The 22,512-nt window shown below is 43.5% G+C and overlaps 1 protein-coding gene across 6 annotated transcripts in view; it reads right to left on the reverse strand.

The window, feature by feature from the left end:
* The window catches only part of ST3GAL5 (ST3 beta-galactoside alpha-2,3-sialyltransferase 5), a 297,392-nt gene that overhangs the window by 270,762 nt on the left and 4,118 nt on the right, over window positions 1-22,512 (reverse strand). For 2 of the 6 annotated variants that reach the window (XM_029592758.1, XM_029592754.1), the window contains exon 2: window positions 4,340-4,418. The exons of the other annotated variants lie outside the window; for them this stretch is intronic. The gene's annotated coding sequence lies outside the window, so the exon portion shown is untranslated. The remainder of the gene's footprint in view (window positions 1-4,339; window positions 4,419-22,512) is intronic. 6 annotated transcript variants of the gene reach the window in all.

Raw genomic sequence — 22,512 nt, forward strand, 5'->3', positions numbered from 1 at the left:
CACACATACCGGCACCAACCCCTTCTCTCTCACACACACACACACACACACACACACACACACTCTCTTCCCCGCCCGCATTCTTCTCCTTTACAGACATATGGCCACGGCCTCTTCACACCCCAAAATGATCCCCCTTTGCTCTGTTTGCTCCAAGCTCACCCCCTCCCTTCCTGTCCCTTCACACTGGGAGGGGAGGGGAGAGAAGGAAACAGACGGCCCTTCTCGCTAAAAAAAAATTAAGAATTAGCATAGCTGGAGGGCAGCAAATCTTCACCCAGCCTGATGCCTCCCAAATTTTTGCCACCCTGGTAGGCACAGGCCTAGTATGCCTATTGACAAATCCTGGCCTGCATGTGGTATAATATTTGTGGTCAGGGAGGCAGCCTGCCACTGTCTTTCTCCTTTTTCCACTTGACACCTTCGAGAATTGTAGGAACCCATCGAGGGAGGGCCTTCCATTCCCACCCCACCCAGAGGAATCCTCCTTCCTGTTCTTTCCCTGGGATGGGAGAAAAATATTATGAATTAAAAGAAACGCTAAGTAACGCCATGTCCCTGAATGACGGCTCAGAGTGCAGGAGTGGGAAATATTTTGTTCTGATAAGCAGAGGAGGAGGAGATCAGCAGAGCACAGCATGCATTTCAATGACTTGGGTTTGCCTACAGAAAAACAGTGAAGAGAGCGTGAGGCACTCGCTCAAAGAATACATGCAGAGCTTGTGCAAATGCTTAAGTGAGGGGTGGGGGTGGGGAGTGTAAGAAAAAAAAAATTCACATACACAAGAGGTGCAGTAAGGCTCCTGAATCTTGTCTTCAGAGTACGAGCTGAAAGAATCTTCCTTCTTTCTTTATATAGCTCAGCACTTAAAATAGCAAAACAGAAAAAGGTCAGCTTTCCAACACGGCAGCCTTGCCATCCATTGCTGGTGAGAGAGAGCGAGTGTGTGTGTGTGTGTGTAAGAAACAGATATACTTAACCAGTCCTGGACTGGTTGTGACAGCAGAGCCCCCCCCCCCCCCCCCCCCCCCCCACACACAAGCATTCAGTGCATCATTAAACCAGCGTTTCCCAATCTTTTCATGCCCAGGACAAACCTGTGTTAGCAAAGTGTTCTGTGGCACACCAGCCCCTGAGGATCAGGCAGGAGAGAGGAAACTAAGAGCTAGAGAAGCACTGAACCCCCCCCAGTCAGTCTCACTTTCACGGTTTCGAAAACAAAGGGAAAGAGCAGACAGACAGACCCATGGCAGCAGTGTTCCAGCGGCTCTTGAAATTAAATTGACTGTGTGTGTCTCATGGCAGGAGGCTCCCCCGCACCACCAGATTTAAGCAGGCTTGGTTACATATAGTTAAGTTATATGCATATAGACAAGGCACCTGGTCTCTTAGGAATCTACAAGAGCTGCAAAATCCAGCCCTCCCACAGAATTAGCCAAATTCCAGGGGAAACCAGGGGCCGAACCGGAATGGGGAGACAGAGGAGCAGTGCATTTAAAAAACACACATACACACACTTTCCCCTGCTTCATCCCACCATCCAATTTTCCTCTCCCCCCCGCAGGTGGGGTGGTAGGAGGAGCGCAGCAGGACACATTAGGCTGCATCTTCTTTCTTTGCCGCCCTGCAGAAGCGCTATCCGTTTGTTTCCCCAATTTCCAAACCTTGGTCTGGTCTAGTCTAAAAAGTATTTGTGTTCCTGTTTCATAGTTCAGTCTTCAGCATTCCTGTTCTGAGTGTCTCTGCTGGCTCTTATCATCATGCCTCTCCAAGCGCGCACCTTCCCCTCCAGGGTGATCCCCGTAACAGTTATTGCCATTATTATTTATTTAATTCACTTTTCTAGTTATCTTTCTTTAGTGAAGCTCTAGGCAACTTACAAAGAAGAAGAGAACATAAGGAATCAAAACAGTTAAAAAAAAAAAAAAAAAACCCACAAACAGAAACCACATACGTGTGACGAGGGCACCTGTCCCCATGAGCGTGTATATGTCTCTGGACTGAGCAGCACAAGGACTTCAAGTGACTTAATATTGACAACCTGCTTTCATGTTCCATGCAGGGAAAAAACACCCAACTACGACAGCCCTTTACTGAGATAAAAAGGACATCCAGCAAGAAAACCTGCAGAGAACTGACAGTGAATGCCTCTCCCTCCTCTCCTGACTGCGGCCAAGCTGTCCTATGTGGCTGCTCTCCTGCATTTTGTCCAAACAAAAACAGATAGATATACTGACTTAAGTCTGTTCTGACAAGAAGAGCTAGAGCGGAATCTCCTGGGCCTTTCCATACATTTTGCCACAAGCCACGACATTATGGATCCCCACCAGCTTCGCCATGTCCGTGGCATAGTCCTCAGGGTCTTCATTTGGTAGCATTAGGCAGTGGACTTCCAAGCTTATGGCACAGATTAGCCCCTGTCCCACTGGGAAGAACACTGTTAGGTTGTAATCTAGATGCAGCGGTGCCTCTGGCCGTGGCGCAGTGTATGATGGTTTGGCTGCATCTTTTCGAGTCTCTGGGGAGTGTCTTCCCCCAAGCTCAGAATTTGATGGATTCTAGTTTTTTCTTTTCTTGTGTCTTTATCTGCTGGGGCTCCCCCTATCATGGGTGGAGCTCCGGTTGAGAACATGCCACAGTCACCCATTGTGACTTTAGGCCTAATGGGCTGGCGTGGTCTTTTTGGGAACAGCTGCAGTAGATTTGTTTCCTCCAAGGCTCATCGGAGTGAATACCAGTTTCATCAGAGGTACCGTGGGTTGAATCTTTGCGCCCTTCAGGGTGGTACTGCCTTGTATTCCTAACCCACTCTGGATGACAAATTGGGGCCACTAGTCCTCCCCCAATGAATCCAGTTTGGAATCCAGCCCTACCTGGACAACGTTGAAGAGTAGCAAAGGCCCATCCAGAGTAGCACTAGGCTGAGGCACTGCACTATCCCAACAGCACTCACTTGGAGTCCCTCCCTACCCTGAACACTAGTGTTTCGTAAAAGCACACCCAAAGCAACGCCATTCTGAAGTATTGCCTCGCTGGTCTGGGGTCCCAATCCATCTGTGACACCATCCCACATAATACTGATTTGAGGACCACCCAGCATCATGCCAAGGTATACTCCACCCACCCACAGCACAGAGCTGGGTCCTAACTCTGCTCAAGGCAGGGCCACATTCCCTTCTGGGGTGATGCGTAGCTGTGTTGGGGATTCTGCTAGGATGGCGCCATTAATCTCTTCTGTTCAGAGATTAACTTTTCCAGTGAAGCACTCCCTGTGGGCATAGTAATGGGGCCTCTGAAGTATTGCTGGGTCTCTGTTGAAGCTGGTACAAAGCAATCTTGCACTGCATGTGTCCCTTGGGTAGGGAGAACTGTAATTGTGCAAGGGGCAATGGACCCTTTCTGAGAGAGTGTGGGGTGCCTATGGCACTAAGGTATACCACACAGTCTTGTTTACTGTTGTAGATGGTGTTTGCAGTCCGGTTATAGCAATACTATGTATAATGGGGGGGGGGGGGTCGCAGGCGTCAGATATGGCATATGGAGGGTGCTCCCCGCACATGGGGAGGTTGAGCAGAGGGAGCTGGAGTTAACTGCAGCTGTATTGATTGTGGTGGATATGGTTGATAGCTCATGCTGAAAAAAAAAAAAAAAAAGTAAAATAAAGCAGAGGTATGCGTATCCAATTCTGGCTGAATGAGCAGTGGATGTTGAATGTGAAAACATTAAAAAAAAAAACAAAACAAATTGAAGAGAAAAAAAAAATAAAAATCAGGCCCTGACTTAAGCTGCAGTCAGTGGCTTGAGGTTTTGGGGGGCAAGGGGGGTTGTGTCCATGTTTGGCTTTTACAGGGTTTTGTTTTGATTTTTAAAGAAAAAAAATGTGTTGTTTTTTTTTTATAAGTTGACCTGTTTCCTAAGACCTATGCTACAGGGAAGGGTGTGGGGGGGAGGGGGGGCGGGGAGGACTAAAAAAAAAATCAAAGGCCTTCTTGACCAAAAACAAACAAAAATTATTACATAAAAATAGATGGGAGGGACAGGCAGACAGCAGCTCTCAGACAAATGAGTAGGAAAGCCCAACCTTTAAGGTAAGGAGACTGCTAAAGCTTGGGGGGGGGGGGGGGGCGGGGAATGTGTGCCGTGGTTTTTTTTTTTCCTGGAGAGGAAAAATACTGAAGAGATTTGGGAGGGAGGGGGTTTAAATGAAAGTAGGAAAGAAAGAAGCAAGCTTTGGGAAGCTGTGCTGCTGTTTTCCCTCAGGCACAAGCTGCCCCACCCACCACTCCCACTGCCCCAGCAAGTATTATAATAAAAAGATGTTAAAGAAAAACGTTTTACCTTGCAGTTTGGAGCAGCAGCAGCAGGATTGAAGACGGGAGGGAGCCAGCAGAAGATGGGCTCTGGCTGGTGGATTAGCCTGGGAGAACAGCAGCAAGCAGAGAGAATAGGTGGGAGGGGGAAGAAAAAAAATGTAAGGTAAAATGGGTATAGCATTGGAAGGGGGGGGGAAAGAACCAAAAAGTGGCAGGGGGGGGGGGGGAGAGCAATCCCCCTCCCCCCCCCCCCAAAAAAAAACCTGCTACCACTACTGGCTCCTGTTGCCTGCTCGGAGCAGAGCCCAGCAGCAACCGCCCAGGCCCTACTTTTACAGGCAGTTACCGCAAAACAAGACCAAAATCTGAGCTCCCACATCCCATGGAGCGCCACACTGGAAAGCTAGCCGTGAAACCCGTCGCCCTTGGGTGCATGGGCAGTCCGCCCAGCCCTGACCAGCAAGCTGCAGAGCGCAAAGTATAGAAAACAGGGGAAACAAAACAAAGTGCACCGACTCCCCTGTCGAATAGCGGTAATTCCAGCACTATCCAGTCACCAAATCCACCCTCCTGGAGGGTCCTGGAGCCCGTTCTGCAAGTCAATAAATGACATTCCTATAGTGGAAATAGCAAGGGCAATAAGCCTTAAAAAAAGAAATAAATAAAAGGACAAGGACCAACAGCACCCATAATATATAGCACTGCTTGATTCCCGTTTCTTTACCTTCCAGGTTTTGATGGACCCAGTCTGAATTTTTTTTTTTTTTTTTACACTTTGAGCCTGGATTTAAAGGGTTCTGGTCCCTCGCACGTCTGGGGAGGGGAATATAACCTCGTTAGATTCCCTGTGTACCTCTCGGGATCTTTCTGTGCTCGGATTCCCAGAACTAAGAAGGGTTTGTCCATTCCAGACATAGGCTGGCGAGTGTCTCTGCCCTTAGGAGTTGGTACAGTCCAGAATCCCTCTTCCTGCCAAAAAGGGGACAATTCTTGATCTAAAATCAGTCTCCCTCTTTCCCCCCCCCCCCCCATCTCCTATGTTTAGGAGAAGGGGGTCTACCACAGGGACTGTGTCATTATGTACCTGCGACTTCCTTAGCTCTCTCCTTCTCTTGACCTCGAGATCAGCTTTATCTGACTCCGGTCTCTGAACTAAATGGAGAGAAAGGGCAAGGCAGTGGTGGTGCTTGTGAGGTTCCTGGCGGAAACTGATGGCTGAAAACTCAGCCTCGCCAGTACGGGGAGTCTTCTTTTGGGATCTCCCTTTTGCCTTTGCCCTCTTTGGTTTTTCATCCATCTGTTGGAGCAATGGAAAAAAAAAAAAAAGAGGGGGAATGTCATGCTGTGCTGGACCTCCATCCCTCCTAGTCTGAGGAGAGGTGGCAGCTTCTTTTCCCTATCTATTCCCTTCTTTCTTGGTGTGAAGCCCTTTTCCTCCCTTATTTATCAGGGTATCTGGCACTTTTCCTGGGGGGGAGGAACAGAGGTGACTGTTGGGGGGGGGGGGTCACCTGACAGCCAATCCCTGAAGGTAGTGGGGGCCTGTGCCTGATGAACCGGGTTGATCTTTGCCTCTCATGGTCCCGCAGCCACACCCCTTCGGCTTCGTGGGTTACGGAGCCACAGCACCTTTTCTGGTCTTGGGGGGGGGGGGGGGGGGTAAGGGGAGGTGCTCTGGCCTCGGGCACCACCTCTTGGCGTGCCCCATGTTCTGGCCCGTAGAAGCACCTCTCCTCTCCAGCTGAACAGTACACCTCGAAGGGGTGGCCTAAGTAGTGAACACAGAACCAGCCTTTCACCCCTCACCATCCTCCATGCAGCTGGATAAAAAAAAAAAAGAAAAAAAAATCACTTGGCACCCATAGGATTTTAGGTGCTGTAGTTCTTCCTCCTGGTGCCCCAGGGGAATTTTGGGTGATTCCAGAGACCACTTCCACATCCCCTCCCCCCCCCCCCCCCCCCCAGGCACTCTGATGCGGTTGCAACACAAAATCTGGGAGGAAGGGTAGCACATCCGAGAGTACCACTCGTGTTCCCGGCTCTTTCAGGGGCTGGAGCCGCTGGATGTTGCCCCCTACTCTAAAATGCCCCTTTGAGTGTTTTTTTTGATACTGCAGTCATGGAAGCGAAGAGGAGGATAACAAGCTTCCCCGTTCACTTCTGTGGCTGCAAGTAATCCCTTAAGGCGCACTCTTTTTTGCTGCAGCAGAGTGTGTAGTCGTGAATGCCGCATCCTACGTGAAAGCGTGCGCTGCCGAGCCGCACCTCGTCTCGCGGGTCCCTATTTTTGTTGGTCAGGGAGTACCAGCCTGTTCTTTTCTCCTGGTCGGGCTCTCCCAGTGTTGCAGCTTAAGTCTGCACCTTGTGACCTTTTTTTTCTCCTCCTTTCTCAAGAGGAGCCTTAGTCTCTCTGTGAAGAACTCGCTGCGTTTTCACGTTTTGCGGTGAAGGAGAAAACCTTGCTAGAAGTTCGGGTCTTATCCTGTAATTCTTGTGGAAGGAGGGTTGGGAGGTCTAGCGATGGTTTCAGGGGCTAGAATCAGAGGAGGGGGTGGGAGATCACAAAGTAAGTCCTAACACTTGACAAGTTGCATGTAGCATTTTACTCCAAGGACAAAAGCAACAAAATAAAAAGTGTTGCCTCTGTTTTCTAAGTTAAATATAATCATAAAACCTCACTACCTAAATCAAACCGGGGGGGGTTTAGCTTCACTATCCATGTTGCGATTTGAAACATTCATAGTTACCTCAGGCTTTGGCTCTCTTCCTAGAATCATTACAGATGGGGCTTTTACTTATCAATTCCTGTTCTATTAACTCCCGCAGCAGTCAGGACCTGTGGGCACTACTGCCAGACCAAGATCCATCATCTTTAGGACTCTTGGGTTCTGGGCAGAGATTAGGCAAAACAATTTCTCGGATGCTGTGAAGAGGAGCCTTAGAAACACATCTAGCAGTTCTTTTAAAACTTTAGCAAAACATTGCAGAAAAAAAAAAAGTGAAACAGACGTTAATGTTTTCAATTCGCTCGCTCAATTAGCTGAGCAAGCTGCAAACCAAATGTTATTTTAGCAGAAAACAAAAACAAAAAAAAAAAAAGAGATGTTGAACCCACAAGTTTACATGAAGGTTCTATAAAAGCACTGAACATTTCTTTAGGCCTCTGCAAGTCTGCTTTTCTGAAATTCTACAACATCCAGGCGAGAAGAGAAAAATCAGCATTATTCAAGCCTGATTCATACAGCCAACAGTTAGACCTGATCCAGACCCCAAGGCAAAAAAGTCCAAAACCTGGTTGGAGGCTTTCAGGTGCTGACATTTATTATTTAAATTTAAAGTTGCCCTATTTTCAATCCAAACAAAAATTCAAAGCCATGTACAAAACAAAATGATTGTTAAATTTTCAATCAGGCACACAGCGTACAGGTTGTTTCTTCCAGTATACGCCAAGCAACTGAAATGCACAAAGGAGTAAACAATGTGTGTGTTCAATGCATAAGCCCTTTCCTATACCTAAATCCTCATATAACACTTCCCTCCCATCTTACTTTATCAATCCAAAAAGAAGAAGAGAAGTCCAAGACACTTTCTTATAAGCAAGGTAGTCTACATGTAGCAAAATAGCTAACACAAATCAAAAGCTGTTAAGAACTAAAAACCTTCAGACTTTGAGGTAGCAGCAATATATGGTAGCCATGCCAAATTGTTTTTTGCCAAGAGATGCTTGTCTACTAGATAACTGTTCTATAATGAGTAGATTATGGATACGGTTTCTCCTCTGCAGATATGCCAGGGGTTCACTGTGTCTCCAATTGGTTAAATGGAGTTCTTTGCTAAATGAAAGACCTCAGCAATCCATAACTTCTGAAGGGCTGTTCCACTAGGCAAGAAATAAAAACTCCAAATAAAGCTGCATTGGCACTGAAGCATAACTGAAGACTCAAGATATCTTCTACGAACCAGAATACTATCTTCCAGAACAAAAAATGTCCCAGTGTATTTCCTTCCATTTCACATTTAATACAATGGTCCAATTATGCTACATGGGCCAAATATGCCGGTCGCCGAAAACTATATGCACGAGTCAAGAACTTATATTGCATTTTACATAACGATATATTGGAAGTTTTCTGATCTTAAATAAAACATCTAAAAAAAGTTAAGGGATAGCTGTTGATTTAAATCCTGCATCCATTTATTTCATAAAATATCCATATTCCGTAATGCTTGACATGAACTCAATAAAACTTATATAAAGCCTATAGCATCAATTTGTGGGAGTCAACCTCATTAAACCAACTTTTAATAAGAAGTACCACCCAATTAGTCGCCTGAAGCTCCATTGCAGGAAGTGACATTATATATGTCCAATTTAGAGATACCCCCAAAAAGTCTCATTGTGGGATCCCGTATGATTGCTTTAATTCTGGAAAGGGCTTTGTGTGTCCATCATCATCTAAGAGGTAATCAAGGGGGAAAAAAAATTCCTTTCTGCCCCATTCATTAAATAAGCCAGGATAAAGTCCAGGTTCAAAATTCAAATTACCCTTTGTAGAGAAAAATTGGGATACACAATTCAATAGTAAATTCTTTGCTAACCAATGCCATGTTCTCTTTACAGGCTTAAATTATGAACGTTAAGATGGCTAGGCAGCTGTACTCTTTCAGCAAGTAAAACATGACTAGGAAGAACTAACACCCTTTCCAGATCAAATCGCTGAATAGCGTGCCGTGCCTTTTAACCAGCCTCCCACATATCTAAGATATGTTGCTAAATTATACTTCGTGCCTGGTAATCCTACGCCACCTTTAGTCTTCTACAGTTGAGGCCATGGGGTAATCTATGGGGTGTTTTTTTTACCTCACAGCTTTGTATAATTTGTTAGCAATATTTCTACTATATAGGAAGGATTGTAAGAGCCCCCCCATTATGTAAAGCCATTTGGGCAGAATAGTCATTTTAAAACAAATGAACTCTGCACAGAAAAAGGAACAGAGGCATCCAACTTTTAACTGATCTAGCAAAAGAGATTTGCAGGCTGATACAATACAGCCTGCTCAGCTGAGCGCACTGTTTAACTCCTGGTTGGATGCAGGTCTACAACTCCTTATGCTATAAGGGGATTAGTGCAACCAACCCCCTGCGAAATAGCGCTCATCACATTCAAATGCATGTTGATGAGGCTATTAACTATCCTCCCCCGATTCAAAATGTGCACCCGTCGCGCACATTTTTACCATGGGGTTAATTCCTGAACAGACCAAAGAGTGTACCAAAAAAGCAGAAGATAATAAATCGCCACAATATTAAGTCAAAGGAACAAAAGGACAAGAATGTTTAAAAAAAAATTTTTTTTTAAGTGCCAGCTGTCAGGTTAGGCTGAGGGACGCTCAATTAACAAGCATCCATTTTCCTAACCCATGGCTGTGCACAGGTTAGGAAAACAGACGCTTGTAAAATTGCGCGTCTGTTTTCCTAACCCGTTAACAGCCATCTCTCCTGGGCACCCCGCTGCCAAGGAGGCACTAGAGGCGCACATTTGTCCCTAGCAACTCCTTTTTAGCATGACCCCCTCATTTAAATATTTGATTGCACGCCAAGGAGGGCACTCATTAGGAAAGTAAGGTGCTTAACGCAGAGAGCCTGTCTTCCGTGCAGATTTATTGGATTGGCCCGATTGAAGTTTAGCCATATTGATATAAAGTTTAGTTACATCTGCTGGTATCATAACACCTAAATATTTTATCATCCTGTCTGCCCATCTAAGAGGAAAGTCACCCTCCCAATCTTATTGTCCCAGTTTCCTATAGGCAAAGCCTCTGATTTATTGGAAATTCAACTGAAGGCCTGAGAACAGTTCATATTTAGAAAATTTGAGGTGCAGCCTTTAAAGAGACAGTTGGCTTCACAATTTGAATCAGCAAGTCATCAACAAAAGCTGCCACCTTAAAATTTTGATTTCCAATAGGGATCCCATGAGCTTCTCTGGAAGTTTAAATAGTATGAAGTAAGGGGTCTAAAGACAAGACAAAGAAGAGGTGAGAGGGTGCAGACCCGTCTTGTGCCTCTTTGTAATATAAAATCCTTCATAACCTTCCCCATTCACCAAAATCATCATTGAATTTTTATAAAGAAGAAGACGTAAAAATGTCAGAAGTCTACCATTAAACCCAAAAGCTTACAGAGTCGCAAATAAAAATCCCAGCTTACCCTTTCTGGCTTTAAAACTGATCAATAATAAAAAGACTGCCATAGAGACCGAATAGAGCGCTTTATCGGTTATAACTCTTCATACATTTAGTACTGTCTGTCTGTCTTCCTTTGACAAAACCTACTTGCTCCTTAGAAATTGGCAGGCTGATGCAATACTGTGCGCTGCCTGCAGTGCACGGCTCAACCTGCGATTGGACACACATCCATAACCCCCTCCGATGTAAAAACAGGATTAGCGCATCCAAAATATGCATCCAATCGTGCCCGTAGATAATAGCCTCATCAACATGTGGTGAGTGCTATTATCTGCAGTCTGTCAGGTTAGGAAGAAAGACGCTCTAAAATGGAGCGTCTTTTTTCCTAACCAGCTGATAACCACCTCTCCGGTGTCTGCTGCCAAGGCGGCACTAGGGGCACGCAATTTCCCCCCAGCACCTCCTTTTTTACCGCAGCACCCGATTTAAATATTAAATCTGGTGCCCGGGAGAGGTGGATCGGCATGTGCGTTAAGGGAGCAGGCACTCAATCACAAGCGCCCATTTAATGCACACTGATATTGCATTGGCCAGTTGATCAGGTAAAAAAAATGCTGCTGAGGCAATCTGCCGTTATTTTAGCCCATAATTTAATATCAGAGTTTAAGTCATATGAGTCTATAGGACCCAGAGTCCATGGGGTCCCTACTTGGACTATAACAGTAGCTGTATTAGCACCAAAAGTTATTTCCTCTCTCTCCTCCATGAGTACCTCAAAAGCTAGTTCTAGGTGTAGACCAACATAAGTCAATAAGTTATGAAACTCCCTTGGAAGCCCGTTGGGTCCCAGAATTTTGAATAGAGCTCCTAATAGTGGACCATATTTCTGTCGCAGCTAAAAAGTGTTAAGAGTCTGGTGATGTTCAGACAGCTTGGGCAATTTAAGGGAACTGAGAAAATTCATAGTGGCCAACAGGTCACAAGGTTCTGCTGTGTATAAGGTCTGAAAAATTATTAGAAAAAAAAACCCCCACTGACCTCTGGAGGTTGTTTGTACAATGCTACCGTCCTATGTTCTCATATGGGATATATAAATGCGTCTTCCCCATCCAAGAAGAAACAGTATTTGCTAGACGCACTGACTAGTTACCATGAATGAAGAATTTATATTTATAATAGGAGAGATCTTACTTCTTTTTGATGTATTAGGTATTTAAAGACGACTGAGTAGTAATAACTTATACTGTATTAAAATTCTGAGGGACATCTAACATTTTATGTATTTAATTGCCTTTTTAAAGATAGTATTTTTTCGCTAACATCCATTTTTTTTGACAAAATAAGCAATAATGTTTCCTCTTAGTACCGTTTTAGCTGCAGCCCAAAATAGTTCTGTGCTGTTTTCTGCATTTTCTTTCCACTTTTCCCTCAAAGTGTGTGAAATTTCTTATCCTGGTATAATTAAGCAGGAAAAAAAACGCCAACAACCCCCAAAATGGCCAGAGAACTCTTCTAGTATTATCCACCCTGGAGCATGATCCAAAATTTCAGTGGGGCCAATCTCGGAACCCGCTACCCATGTGAAAAACGTAATCATATAAAGATGCAATTGTGAGCAATGGGCTCTAGAAGTGTGTGTAATCTTGCTCCATGGAGTGCAAACTCCTCTACATATTAATCGATCTCAGTCTGTCACATAAAAATGGGATACCACATTTATCATCAGAAGGGGGTCAGGACTTTTAGGGGGAACTTATCCATAGTGGGATCAGAGACAATAATAAAAGCCCCTCCAGGCAAAAATTGGAATATGTCTATATGATTCAAGTATATTCATCAGTTTGGCAAACCCCCCCCCCACACACACACAACCAACCAACAGTATAATACATTAGGGGCATACACATTAGCAAGTAAGATAGTCATCCACTAGGACTGATCGTTCACATTTCTATAAGAGGAATGGCTTAGTGAACTAACAGCTACTTCCTCCTTACATTTACCAGAAGCAGCAAAGAATATTTCATGACCCACTGCTTCTTCAGTTTAAAAGTGTTCCACATCATTCAGTCAGAAGTTAGATATATAGATATATAGATATATAGATATATATATATATATATATATATATAATATGATATATGCTTAGGATTACCCTGACTGTTCTAAAAGCTAGCTGGATAACACTGAAAATAGGGGTTAACCTTAGCTGAATAATGGCACTCTGGCCTGGAATAGCTGATTTGTTGATCTATGTCAGTTATCTCAGAAGCAGAGGTAGTCAGATGCGAAGCATTTTCAAAACCTACTATTTGTCCGGCTAAGTCTAAACTTAGCCAGACAAATCGTGCTGAATATGGACCTCAAAGTGTCTCGTATACCAAAGAAAGACCTTTAAAAGAAAATCTAGATGCCACTGGAGTAACTGAGTCATGGTGTCCATTAAAGTTTGTGCTGCCAAGGATGCTGGAGTAGGAGCTCCAAATAGACTTTATCTTTTCATCAGGGAAGACATTAAAAAAACAGTGTGGCCATCAAAATAAAGTTTTCTATATTTAGAAGAACAATCTCAACATCAGGTTCTCGTCCAACTCCCTCAAATTGTGAACAGCACGGTTGTTTGATATGAGGGAGCAAAAGGAAGGCTAAACAAGACTCAACTGGTACAGCCTTTGTAGTTGTTCAAGGGCCCAATCGACAAGTTAAATCGGAACATCGCATCTTGACGACAATGCCTCTGAGTTGGGATGTGGCCCCTGAGCATGATCTAATCTTTGAGTTCCAGCAGGACTTCCCCACCCTCTCCAGCATTAGAAGCTGTCTCCTTGCCTCTTTCCCCCCAACGCGGCTTTGAATGGAAGTAATCCAGATTTCACAGGCTGTTATGTCACAGATTTGATTGGATTGAGGTTGATGTTCTAACTGGGCCACTCCCAGACATTTACCCTTTTGTTCCTTAGCCACTCCAGTGAAGCAACGAGTGTGTGAATTGGGTCATTGTCATGCTGAAAGGTGAACTTCTCAGTTTCAACTTTCTTGAAAAAGGCAACAGGTTCTTCTTCAAGGACTGTTCTGTACTTTTCATCCCGTCAAGTGCCCCAGTTCCTCCCAATGAGAAAAACATTCCCATAACATGTTACCACTGCTATGCTTCACAGCAAGGGATGGTCTTCTCAGGTGATGTTGTAAACTGTACCCATCTGAGGCAAAGACCTTCGGTAATGTGTAGTCATAGTCATGATTTCAGCATAGCTAGGTCTTCTCTTCTGATATTGCAGGATACCCACCCAGGTATCCTGCAAGAAGAGGGGCCCATAACCCACCTAGCAATGGCTCCCAGGGTTTGGAGGGGAGGCAGGGATAAAAGTAAAAGGATCTGACTGAGTACAAATAAATGTAAGTTTTTATTACAAGCAACCATTTTCTCTAGCAAACAGTATTTTATCAGTTAACAATGAAAATATCTTTGATAAGAAAGGTAAACACCTCTATTTTTGTTATCCAAGGCTACTGAAGTACTGAACAAAACTTCCTGAATTCCTAGGGCTTCACAGATAAAACAGATACTCAGCTGAATGATTTATTAAAGACTACTTTTGTATTAGTCTAGTAGTTATACTGTAATGTAACTTTAGTATTGATTCTTAGGGTTCACACAATCATGGGGAAAAAGAACCCACCTTCAGATCTTTCTACATTTACATGATTGAGTTTCTCTTCTCTATTTTAAACTATAGTCTTTATGTGTTTCTTTTTCTTTTCTCTTTCTTTGTAATTTTTTTTATCCGTCTGCTGCAGACCTGTTGTCACATGGGTGTATGCACTTACCTGCTCATGGGTGTGGCTTGCATAGTCTGGAACTCTAGACATGAGGGTCTATTCTCCCCACTACACTACCTCTACCAAAAACAGTGTCTCTCCAATCACTAAAAAAGTGTTCATGTCGGCTTAGTGTACTGTAGTATCTAATAAATCAAAACAATCAAAGTGTCCCTGTCTTACAGCTAGGAACAGTAGTATGTCAGGAATGGAGTCGTGCAATCACTTAGGGTTTGTAGTGTTCCTAGGAGGAATTAGACTCCTGTTGTATAACACTGCTATTTCTATAGAATTCTCCTTCGCCTATCATGAGATATTTCAATTCGAAAAGCTGTTTGTCACTATAAAGATTTTTATTTCCCTGAAATTCTTCTGTGTCACATTGGTAAAAATCAGTATATTTCTTCTACCCTTCAGAAGAAATCTCTCCATTAAACGTGATAATCTTTCCGTGTCAATGCCAGAGCTATACTGTCTGGCTTCCTTCCAAAACTTGTTAGACGAGTTTCCCTTGCTTACCATTTGCTTTCCCAGTAAACAGAATTAGTATCCGAGCTAAGAGCGCTTCACTCCGAGCTGATACTTCTTATGTTGCTTCTGTTTTTGTGAGTTTTTTTGGTTTCAAGGCACAGTCACTCTCCTCTTCAAACGTGGCGTTCATTCAACCTCTCTCTCTAAACTATAAAAGCTGACAATATTGCCGCTTTTATAATTAACCCTACCTATTCTGAGTCTTACTTTGCAGATTTTATTTAAAAAAAAAAATAAGGCACGTTCACACTCTCACTCTGATGTGATTGCCTGGAGCAGTACTACTAGCCAATGAAGTACTTTTGTGACTCTCATCCTGTGAGAAGAGTGACCACAGCACTGCTCTCCTGGGATTCTAAAAACAGTCACTGTTTTCTGTATATATTCCTACTCTGAAGTTGTCACTGGCCAAAATAGTTCTTACTCGGGATAAAAACGGTTCCTAAAATAACCTTTAACTAGCTTGCTCCCTAGAAATCTTTTACATCATTTCAAATTTTCTAAAGTATTCTTGGTAATTTGTGAGAAACTGTACTTTGACCTAAAAAGGTAAAAAACACACACACACACACACCCACCACCACAACCTATTTACAAGCTGCTTTGCAAATGGTTTCTACATTTCTAAGGTGATGGCTTCAGAATGGTACCTGTGCTGAAGTAGAAAGCAGTAGCTTCCCTTAGCAAAACCCGGACTGGAGCACTGGAAATTGTCTGGACCAGAGTCAGTTTGACAAACTTTACTTTTGGAATCTTAAAATGCTCTCAGTGTGTAACTAGGGTAATAATAAAAAAAAAGACTGTCTGATAATAGATATCCTAAAACAGCATGAATAGCCATGCAGCCCAAAAACTGTCTGTTGGCATAGATGCCTATATTTTAAAATGTACAACATTTATCCTCAAAATTAAAACTAAATAAAGATCCAAAGGCTCTCCCACTGGTGGCCCCATGCTTTATTTAATTGATTTTGTATGTTTAATTTGTTTTTAGCCTCAAAAATGCAAGGCCTCAAACTGGGTTTTTTTTGTTTTGTTTTAATTTGCTCTGGCACCATGATAAGATTCTTCTCAGTGCTTCTGAACACTGCTCACATGACTCTACAGGAATTTGTATTTAATTCTGAAGTTTTAGCTTATTTAAACCTCTTATATCCTGGGCTAGACCACAGTTGCCCACTAATCTCTGGTTGTTGATAAAACATTCTTTAACTGGGGTAATCTGCTAAGCTGTATGAATAGCAGCAGTAATAAACCCACCCAGGTGTGGAACACCCTAGAAACAGGAGTGGTGCTGAGTGATTGGAGAAGAGCGGTGGTAGTCCCGCTTCACAAGAGTGGGAACAGAGAAGAGGCTGGTAACTACAGACCAGTTAGCCTCACTTCGGTGGTGGGAAAAGTAACGGAGTCACTGTTGAAAGAGAGAATAGTGAACTATCTACAGTCGGGAGAATTGCTGGACCAGAGGCAACATGGATTCACCAGGGGAAGATCCTGTCAGACAAATCTGATTGACTTTTTTTGACTGGGTAACCAAGAAATTGGATCAAGGAAGAGCACTCTTGTCATCTACTTGGATTTCAGCAAAGCTTCTGATACGGTCCCGCACAGGAGACTGGTGAATAAAATGAGAAGCTTAGGAGTGAGTGTTGAGGTGGTGGCCTGGACTGCAAACTGGTTGACAGACAGAAGACAATGTGTGATAGTAAATGGAACTCTCTCTGAAGAGAGCAGTTTTAAGCGGTGTACCGCAAGGATCGGTGTTGGGACCGGTCCTGTTCAAAATCTTTGTGAGCGGACGGGATAGAAGGTAAGGTTTGTCTTTTTGCGGACGACACTAAGATCTACCACAGAGTGGACACGCCGGAAGGAGTGGATAGAATGAGATGGGATTTAAGGAAGCTGGAAGAGTGGTCGAAGATATGGCAGCTGAGATTCAATGCCAAGAAGTGCATAGTTATGCATAAGGGGAGTGGAAATCCGAATGAACTGTAGTCGATGGGAGGAGAAAGACTGATGTGCACGGAGCAGGAGAGAGACCTGGATGATAGTGTCTAATGATCTGAAGTCAGCGAAACAATGTGACAAGGCGATAGCTAAAGCCAGAAGAATGCTGGGCTGCATAGAGATAGGAATATAGAGTAAATGCTCACTAGAATCTATATGGGTAGAAATCCCATGTGTGTTGGGTAAGAGTATAGTGATAGGAGTATACTACCGTCCACCTGGACAAAATGGTCAGACAGATGATGAAATGCTAAGAGAAATCAGGGAAGCAAACCAATTTGGCATTGAAATAATAATGGGAGATTTCAATTACCCAAATATTGACTGGGTAAATGTAACATCAGGACTTGCTAGAGACATAAAGTTCCTGGATGTAATAAATGACTGCTTCATGGAGCAATTGGTTCAGGAACCTACAAGAGAGGGAGCTATTTTAGATTTAATTCTTAGTGGAACGCAAGATTTGGTGAAAGAAGTAACGGTGGTGGGGCCACTTGGCAACAGTGATCATAACATGATCAAATTTAAACTAATAACTGGAAGGGGGACAATAAGTAAATCTGCAGCTCTAACACTAAATTTTAAAAAGGGAAACTTTGATAAAATGAGGAAAATAGTTAGAAAAAAACTGAAAGGTGCAGCTGCAAAGGTTAAAAGTGTTCAACAGGCTTGGACATTGTTTAAAAATACAATCCTAGAAGCGCAGTCCATATGTATTCCGCACATTAAGAAAGGTGGAAGGAAGGCAAAACGATTACCGTCATGGTTAAAAGGTGAGGTGAAAGAGGCTATTTTAGCCAAAAAAACATCCATCAAAAATTGGAAGAAGGATCCATCTGAAGAAAATAGGATAAAATATAAGCATTGTCAAGGTAAAACATTGATAAGACAGGCGAAGAGAGAATTTGAAATGAAGTTGGCCATAGAGGCAAAAACTCATAATAAAAACTTTTTTAAATATATCCAAAGCAAGAAACCTGTGAGGGAGTCGGTTGGACCATTAGATGACAGAGGGGTTAAAGGGGCTCTTAGGGAAGATAAGGCCATTGCAGAAAGACTAAATGAATTCTTTGCCTCCGTGTTTACTAATGAGGATGTTGGGGAGATACCAGTTCCGGAGATGGTTTTCAGGGGTGATGAGTCAGATGAACTGAATGAAATCACTGTGAACCTGGAAGATGTAGTAGGCCAGATTGACAAACTAAAGAGTAGCAAATCACCTGGACCGGATGGTATGCATCCTAGGGTTCTGAAGGAACTCAAAAATGAAATTTCTGATCTATTAGTTAAAATTTGTAGCCTATCATTAAAATCATCCATTGTACCTGAAGACTGGAGGGTGGCCAATGTAACCCCAATATTTAAAAAAGGCTCCAGGGGTGATCCGGGTAATTATAGACCAGTGAGCCTGACTTCAGTGCCAGGAAAAATAGTGGAAACTATTCTCAAGATCAAAATTGTAGAGCATATAGAAAGACATGATTTAATGGGACACAGTCAACATGGATTTACCCAAGGGAAGTCTTGCCTAACAAATCTGCTTCATTTTTTGAAGGGGTTAATAAACATGTGAATAAAGGTGAACCGGTAGATGTAGTGTATTTGGATTTTCAGAAGGCGTTTGACAAAGTCCCTCATGAGAGGCTTCTATGAAAACTAAAAAGTCATGGGATAGGAGGCGATGTCCTTTCGTGGATTACAAACTGGTTAAAAGACAGGAAACAGAGAGTAGGATTAAATGGTCAATATTCTCAGTGGAAAAGGGTAAACAGTGGAGTACCTCAGGGATCTGTATTGGGACCGGTGCTTTTCAATATATATATAAATGATCTGGAAAGGAATACGACGAGTGAGGTTATCAAATTTGCGGATGATACAAAATTATTCAGAGTAGTTAAATCACAGGCAGACTGTGATACATTACAGGAGGACCTTGCAAGACTAGAAGATTGGGCATCCAAATGGCAGATGAAATTTAATGTGGACAAGTGCAAGGTGATGCACATAGGGAAAAATAACCCTTGCTGTAGTTACACGATGTTAGGAGCTACCACCCAGGAAAAAGATCTAGGCATCATAGTGGATAATACTTTAAAATCGTCGGCTCAGTGTGCTGCAGCAGTCAAAAAAGCAAATAGAATGTTAGGAATTATTAGGAAGAGAATGGTTAATAGAACAGAAAATGTCATAATGCCTCTGTATCGCTCCATGGTGAGACCGCACCTTGAATACTGTGTACAATTCTGGTCGCCGCATCTCAAAAAAGATATAGTTGCGATGGAGAAGGTACAGAGAAGGGCAACAAAAATGATAAAGGGGATGGAACAGCTCCCCTATGAGGAAAGGCTGAAGAGGTTAGGGCTGTTCAGCTTGGAGAAGAGACGGCTGAGGGGGGATATGATAGAGGTCTTTAAGATCATGAGAGGTCTTGAACGAGTAGACGTGACTCGGTTATTTACACTTTCGAATAATAGAAGGACTAGGGGGCATTCCATGAAGTTAGCAAGTAACACATTTAAGACTAATCGGAGAAAATTCTTTTTCACTCAACGCACAATAAAGCTCTGGAATTTGTTGCCAGAGAAGGTAGTTAGTGCAGTTAGTGTAGCTGGGTTCAAAAAAGGTTTGGATAAGTTCTTGGCGGAGAAGTCCATTAATGGCTATTAATCAATTATACTTAGGGAATAGCCACTGCTATTAATTGCATCAGTAGCATGGGTTCTTCTTAGTGTTTGGGTAATTGCCAGGTTCTTGTGCCCTGGTTTTTTTGGCCTCTGTTGGAAACAGGATGCTGGGCTTGATGGACCCTTGGTCTGACCCAGCATGGCAATTTCTTATGTTCTTAAGTAATTATCCCCTTGTACAGGTCCTTGGTGAGGCCTCACCTGGAGTATTGTGTTCAGTTCTGGAGACCGTATCTCCGAAGAGACAGAGACAAGATGGAGGTGGTCAAGAGAAGGGCGACCAAAAAGGTGGATGGTCTTCAAATGATTTATGAGGAGAGATTGAAGAATCTAAAATATGTACACCCTGGAGGAAAGGAGGAGCAGAGGTGATATGACACAGACTTTCAGATACTTGAAAGGTTTTAAATGATCCAGAAGATGACAAACCTTTTCCGTGAGAAAGAAAAAAAAAAAAAAAAAAAAAATCAGCAGAACCAGGGGTCACAATTTGAAGTTCCAGGGAGGAAGACTCAGAACCAATGTCAGGAAGTATTTCTTCAAGGAGAGGGTGGTGGATGCCTGGAATGCCCTTCCGGAGGAAGTGAAGACCAGAACTGTGAAGGACTTCAAAGGGGCATGGGATAAACACTGTGGATCCATAAAGTCTAGAGGACGTGAATTAAGAGTGGGTGGCTTGCGGGAATGACGGATACTACCTGGAGATAATACCCTTATTCAATAAACATACACACGGTTAATGCGACTCCAACATTGCTCTAAGCTTCAACGGCAAGAGGAAATGTGGAAAAAAGGATTTGCATTCACAAAAAAGCGGGGAGTAGCTTGCTTGTTACGGAGGTTACTACCCCAAACCAAATAAGCCTGATACTTCACTTTCAATGCATATCCAGCATAGCTCTCTGCTTCAATGGCAGGGGGAATGAAGAAAAGTGGATCTACATACAGACACCCACCAACAAGGACTGAATTACATAGCCTGGGTAAACAAATAAGCATGGGTGTAGCTTGCTTATTGCGGCAGTTACTACCCCTAACTAAGCTAGATATTTCACTTAGATGCAGCTCCAACACTGCTCTCTACATTAATGGTGGGGGTGGAAGGGAAATAGAACCAAAAAGGTTACTAAGAGCCAAGAGTAACAGATAAGTTACTCTTGTATGAAGTATGAGGAAAACAAAAAGTGCGAAACTTGCTGGGCAGACTGGATGGGCCGTTTGGTCTTCTTCTGCCGTCATTTCTATGTAAAAATCAATTACCTTCATTAACACATCTTTAACATGGGGGGGGGGGGGAAGAATGCCAATATTTAGATAGACAGACCATGGGATGTTTGCAACTGCTGGGAATCCAAGAGATTCTGCCAACTTAAGATCCAGCAGTTCCAGAAACCGGAGTGAGGGCCTTTCGCTAAACTTCGGTATATAAAAGCTTACAAATAAATAAAATAAATAAATATGGCATGCTGGAAGAAAGTGGGAATACCTCGTACGTATGCAAAAACCTGAAACATCAGGTCAGTGTTTTCTAAGTCCAGAGCCATCCCTTTTCCACAAAAATAAAAATCCCCATTACTTTATTATGGCAGGCCCTTAGAGGCTTCAAGAACATTGGGGAGCACTCTGGTTTGGTTTTTTTTAATAGACTCCCACTTCCTGCTGCTTTACCAGGAGCAGCATGCCGATTTATTCCACTTACTCCAGGGGATGTGTGATACAGTGCCCCTATTTTCCCCCTTAAACCTGTGTAGGACCAGGCTAGATGCCTGGTCCACCTTAATTCTCCTTGAGGGAGAGAGTTCTGTCCATGGGGCCCAGTATGAGAAGAACTGGGACCCAGGTGGGGGAATAGTCAGACAGGCCCGGGTCTCCAGGAGGAAGGCAGCTCATGCAGAATAAATGCTGATCAAACATCGAGCTGTAATTAAGCTGCACGTACCGAGGGAAGCAGTATTAAACTGAGTAAGGAGAGTACACTGTTCTGAAGATAAAAGTCTACTAAAGTTTGTTTGCAGTCATTACACAAAGTTAGAAATGCTTTTAACAGGCTGGAGTCAGACTAAAGTTTGTGCCTCCAGGCCTGAGGGATCATCGCTCGATCCCACTGGGGATTCTGCACAAAAAATATTTTAAACATTTGCACACAATGTTTTCATATTCTGCAGACTTACTTGTTTGGGTAAAGCAATATCATCTTTGAATAGCAGTTAGTGTGTAGTGCAATACGGAAAGTTATTACTCAAAGATAAAGGATTTATTTTTTGTGCAGATTTTTCCCATCATAAGGCTTGGCCCCTCCAGATTGCTTTCCCCCTTCATCAGGTTCGATGACCATGCACAGCTGTCTCCCTTTATGGCTTGAACCCCTTTCCACCCGCTTGATCTCTCCTTCCCCTCAGATCAATCTCCCATTCACATGCTACCTTCCTCTTCCTCCAGAGCTAGCTCCTCTCCATCCTTCTCGCCCCTGCCAGGCTTAATCCCCTCCCCGCAGCAAGACACCCTACCTGTCTATCCCTCCCCCTCAGGCTTGACTCCTGGGAGGGGGAAAGACAGATCTTTCCCTCCTATTTCTCTACTCTCATCCCCATAAGACCTCTACCTTTCTCTTTGTCAGCCCTCTTTAACAAGATCCCCATCTCTCTCCTACCTACCCCCAAGCTCGCTGTCTACCTCATTCATTCATGCTCTACTGGTCCTCCAATGCACCCGCCTTTATTTAGGCCACACTGGCCAAGGCAGATGCAGCAGGCTCAACTCTTCTGGCCTGCATGGACCAACACCAGCTCGCCAAACACTCTTCCAGTCTATGCAGGCTAGCCCACCACTGCTTTTTTTTTTCCTCCTCTCCTTTCCAGCTTGACATAGGTACTATTCCTTCCTGCCTTTTTGGTGTACACTGCCATTGCTGCTGCTCTCTGGCCCCCATACCTAAATTCTTGGGAGCACATGCAGAATTCTACATAGA

Source organism: Rhinatrema bivittatum, chromosome 1, assembly GCF_901001135.1.
Source record: "Rhinatrema bivittatum chromosome 1, aRhiBiv1.1, whole genome shotgun sequence".
In the NCBI taxonomy this organism is placed as follows: domain Eukaryota; kingdom Metazoa; phylum Chordata; class Amphibia; order Gymnophiona; family Rhinatrematidae; genus Rhinatrema; species Rhinatrema bivittatum.